The sequence below is a fragment of the Phyllobates terribilis genome, unplaced genomic scaffold (assembly GCF_046119375.1).
Source record: "Phyllobates terribilis strain yellow unplaced genomic scaffold, ASM4611937v1 Scaffold_9__5_contigs__length_417890890, whole genome shotgun sequence".
Taxonomy (NCBI): Eukaryota; Metazoa; Chordata; class Amphibia; order Anura; family Dendrobatidae; genus Phyllobates; species Phyllobates terribilis.
In genome coordinates, this window is record NW_027362769.1 from 184,021,102 (window position 1) to 184,027,101 (window position 6,000).

Here is a 6,000-nt window from a genome sequence, read left to right on the forward strand (position 1 = left end):
GTGTAATGACTCTAAATAATAGATCCCTCTGTGTAATGACTCTATATAATAGATCCCTCTGTGTGTAATGACTCTATATCATAGATCCCTCTGTGTGTAATGACTCTACATAATAGATCCCTCTGTCTGTAATGACTCTATATAATAGATCCCTCTGTGTGTAATGACTCTATAGAATAGATCCCTCTGTGTGTAATGACTCTATATAATAGATCCCTATGTGTGTAATGACTCTATATAATAGATCCCTCTGCGTGTAATGACTCTACATAATAGATCCCTCTGTGTGTAATGACTCTATATAATAGATCCCTCTGTGTGTAATGACTCTATATAATAGATCCCTCTGTGTGTAATGACTCTATATAATAGATCACTCTGCGTGTAATGACTCTATATAATAGAGCCCTCTGTGTGTAATGACTCTATATAATAAATCCCTCTGTGTGTAATGACTCTATATAATAGATCACTCTGCGTGTAATGACTCTATAGAATAGATCCCTCTGCGTGTAATGACTCTATATAATAGATCCCTCTGCGTGTAATGACTCTATATAATAGATCCCTCTGTGTGTAATGACTCTATATAATAGATCCCTCTGCGTGTAATGTCTCTATATAATAGATCCCTCTGCGTGTAATGACTCTATATAATAAATCCCTCTGCGTGTAATGACTCTATATAATAGATCCCTCTGTGTGTAATGACTCTATATAATAGATCCCTCTGTGTGTAATGACTCTACATAATAGATCCCTCTGTCTGTAATGACTCTATATAATAGATCCCTCTGTGTGTAATGACTCTATATAATAGATCCCTCTGTGTGTAATGACTCTATATAATAGATCCCTCTGTGTGTAATGACTCTATATAATAGATCACTCTGCGTGTAATGACTCTATATAATAGATCCCTCTGTGTGTAATGACTCTATATAATAAATCCCTCTGTGTGTAATGACTCTATATAATAGATCACTCTGCGTGTAATGACTCTATAGAATAGATCCCTCTGCGTGTAATGACTCTATATAATAGATCCCTCTGTATGTAATGACTCTATATAATAGATCCCTCTGCGTGTAATGACTCTATATAATAGATCCCTCTGTGTGTAATGACTCTATATAATAGATCCCTCTGCGTGTAATGTCTCTATATAATAGATCCCTCTGCGTGTAATGACTCTATATAATAGATCCCTCTGTGTGTAATGACTCTATATAATAGATCACTCTGTGTGTAATGACTCTATATAATAGATCCCTCTGTGTGTAATGACTCTATATAATAGATCCCTCTGCGTGTAATGACTCTATATAATAATAGATCCCTCTGTGTGTAATGACTCTATATAATAGATCCCTCTGCGTGCAATGACTCTATATAATAATAGATCCCTCTGTGTGTAATGACTCTATATAATAGATCCCTCTGTGTGTAATGACTCTATATAATAGATCACTCTGTGTGTAATGACTCTATATAATAGATCCCTCTGTGTGTAATGACTCTATATAATAGATCCCTCTGCGTGTAATGACTCTATATAATAGATCCCTCTGTGTGTAATGACTCTATATAATAGATTGCTCTGTGTGTAATGACTCTATATAATAGATCCCTCTGTGTGTAATGACTCTATATAATAGATCCCTCTGTGTGTAATGACTCTATATAATAGATCCCTCTGTGTGTAATGACTCTATATAATAGATCACTCTGCGTGTAATGACTCTATATAATAGATCCCTCTGTGTGTAATGACTCTATATAATAAATCCCTCTGTGTGTAATGACTCTATATAATAGATCACTCTGCGTGTAATGACTCTATAGAATAGATCCCTCTGCGTGTAATGACTCTATATAATAGATCCCTCTGTATGTAATGACTCTATATAATAGATCCCTCTGCGTGTAATGACTCTATATAATAGATCCCTCTGTGTGTAATGACTCTATATAATAGATCCCTCTGCGTGTAATGTCTCTATATAATAGATCCCTCTGCGTGTAATGACTCTATATAATAGATCCCTCTGTGTGTAATGACTCTATATAATAGATCACTCTGTGTGTAATGACTCTATATAATAGATCCATCTGTGTGTAATGACTCTATATAATAGATCCCTCTGCGTGTAATGACTCTATATAATAATAGATCCCTCTGTGTGTAATGACTCTATATAATAGATCCCTCTGCGTGTAATGACTCTATATAATAATAGATCCCTCTGTGTGTAATGACTCTATATAATAGATCACTCTGCGTGTAATGACTCTATATAATAGAGCCCTCTGTGTGTAATGACTCTATATAATAAATCCCTCTGTGTGTAATGACTCTATATAATAGATCACTCTGCGTGTAATGACTCTATATAATAGATCACTCTGTGTGTAATGACTCTATATAATAGATCCCTCTGTGTGTAATGACTCTATATAATAGATTCCTCTGTGTGTAATGACTCTATATAATAGATCCCTCTGCGTGTAATGACTCTATATAATAATAGATCCCTCTGTGTGTAATGACTCTATATAATAGATCACTCTGTGTGTAATGACTCTATATAATAGATCCCTCTGTGTGTAATGACTCTATGTAATAGATCCCTCTGCGTGTAATAACTCTATATAATAGATCCCTCTGTGTGTAATGACTCTATATAATAGATCGCTCTGTGTGTAATGACTCTATATAATAGATCCCTCTGTGTGTAATGTCTCTATATAATAGATCCCTCTGTGTGTAACGATTCTATATAATAGATCCCTCTGTGTGTAATGTCTCTATATAATAGATCCCTCTGTGTGTAATGATTCTATATAATAGATCCCTCTGTGTGTAATGACTCTATATAATTGATCGCTCTGTGTGTGATGCTCTATATAATAGATCCCTCTGTGTGTAATGACTCTAAATACTAGATCCCTCTGTGTAATGACTCTATATAATAGATCCCTCTGTGTGTAATGACTCTATATAATAGATCCCTCTGTGTGTAATGACTCTACATAATAGATCCCTCTGTCTGTAATGACTCTATATAATAGATCCCTCTGTGTGTAATGACTCTATAGAATAGATCCCTCTGTGTGTAATGACTGTATATAATAGATCCCTCTGTGTGTAATGACTCTATATAATAAATCCCTCTGCGTGTAATGACTCTATATAATAGATCCCTCTGTGTGTAATGACTCTATATAATAAATCCCTCTGTGTGTAATGACTGTATATAAAAGATCACTCTGTGTGTAATGACTCTATAGAATAGATCCCTCTGTGTGTAATGACTCTATATAATAGATCCCTCTGTATGTAATGACTCTATATAATAGATCCCTCTGCGTGTAATGACTCTATATAATAGATCCCTCTGTGTGTAATGACTCTATATAATAGATCCCTCTGCGTGTAATGTCTCTATATAATAAATCCCTCTGTATGTAATGACTCTATATAATAGATCCCTCTGCGTGTAATGACTCTATATAATAGATCCCTCTGTATGTAATGACTCTATATAATAGATCCCTCTGCGTGTAATGACTCTATATAATAGATCCCTCTGTGTGTAATGACTCTATATAATAGATCCCTCTGCGTGTAATGTCTCTATATAATAGATCCCTCTGCGTGTAATGACTCTATATAATAGATCCCTCTGTGTGTAATGACTCTATATAATAGATCCCTCTGTGTGTAATGACTCTATATAATAGATCCCTCTGTGTGTAATGACTCTATATAATAGATCGCTCTGCGTGTAATGACTCTATATAATAATAGATCCCTCTGTGTGTAATGACTCTATATAATAGATCCCTCTGTGTGTAATGACTCTATATAATAGATCACTCTGTGTGTAATGACTCTATATAATAGATCCCTCTGTGTGTAATGAGTCTATATAATAGATCCCTCTGCGTGTAATGACTCTATATAATAGATCCCTCTGTTTGTAATGACTCTATATAATAGATCGCTCTGTGTGTAATGACTCTATATAATAGATCCCTCTTTGTGTAATAACTCTATATAATAGATCGCTCTATGTGTAATGACTCTATAATAGATCGCTCTGTGTGTAATGACTCTATATAATAGATCCCTCTGTGTGTAATGTCTCTATATAATAGATCCCTCTGTGTGTAATGATTCTATATAATAGATCCCTCTGTGTGTAATGTCTCTATATAATAGATGCCTCTGTGTGTAATGTCTCTATATAATAGATCCCTCTGTGTGTAATGATTCTATATAATAGATCCCTCTGTGTGTAATGTCTCTATATAATAGATCCCTCTGCGTGTAATGACCCTATATAATAGATCCCTCTGCGTGTAATGACTCTATATAATAGATCCCTCTGCGTGTAATGACTCTATATAATAGATCCCTCTGCGTGTAATGACTCTATATAATAGATCCCTCTGCGTGTAATGACTCTATATAATAGATCCCTCTGCGTGTAATGACTCTATATAATAGATCCCTCTGCGTGTAATGACTCTATATAATAGATCCCTCTGCATGTAATGACTCTATATAATAGATCCCTCTGCGTGTAATGACTCTATATAATAGATCCCTCTGCGTGTAATGACTCTATATACTAAATCCCTCTGCGTGTAATGACTCTATATAATAAATCCCTCTGCGTGTACTGACTGTATATAATAGATCCCTCTGCGTGTAATGACTCTATATAATAGATCCCTCTGCGTGTAATGACTCTATATAATAGATCCCTCTGCGTGTAATGACTCTATATAATAGATCCCTCTGCGTGTAATGACTCTATATAATAGATCCCTCTGCGTGTAATGACTCTATATAATAGATCCCTCTGCGTGTAATGACTCTATATAATAGATCCCTCTGCGTGTAATGACTCTATATAATAGATCCCTGTGTGTAATGACTCTATATAATAGATCCCTCTGTGTGTAATGACTCTATATAATAGATCCCTCTGTGTGTAATGCCTCTATATAATAGATCCCTCTGTGTGTAATGACTCTATATATAATAGATCCCTCTGTGTCTAATGACTCAATATAATAGATCCCTCTGCGTGTAATGACTCTATATAATAGATCCCTCTGCATGTAATGACTCTATATAAGAGATCGCTCTGCGTGTAATGACTCAATATAATAGATCCCTCTGCGTGTAATGACTCTATATAATAGATCCCTCTGCATGTAATGACTCTATATAATAGATCCCTCTGCGTGTAATGACTCTATATAATAGACCCCTCTGCGTGTAATGACTCTATATAATAGATCCCTCTGCGTGTAATGACTCTATATAATAGATCCCTCTGCGTGTAATGACTCTATATAATAGATCCCTCTGCGTGTAATGCCTCTATATAATAGATCCCTCTGTGTGTAATGACTCTATATAATAGATCCCTGTGTGTAATGACTCTATATAATAGATCCCTCTGTGTGTAATGACTCTATATAATAGATCGCTCTGCGTGTAATGACTCTATATAGTAGATCCCTCTGCGTGTAATGACTCTATATAATAGATCGCTCTGCGTGTAATGACTCTATATAATAGATCCCTCTGCGTGTAATGACTCTATATAATAGATCCCTCTGTGTGTAATGACTCTATATAATAGATCCCTCTGTGTGTAATGACTCTATATAATAGATCCCTCTGCAATGACTCTATATAATAGATCCCTCTGTGTGTAATGACTCTATATAATAGATCCCTCTGCGTGTAATGACTCTATATAATAGATCCCTCTGCGTGTAATGACTCTATATAATAGATCCCTCTGCGTGTAATGACTCTATATAATAGATCCCTCTGCGTGTAATGACTCTATATAATAGATCCCTCTGCGTGTAATGACTCTATATAATAATAGATCCCTCTGTGTGTAATGACTCTATATAATAGATCCCTCTGTGTGTAATGAATCTATATAATGGATCACTCTGTGTGTAATG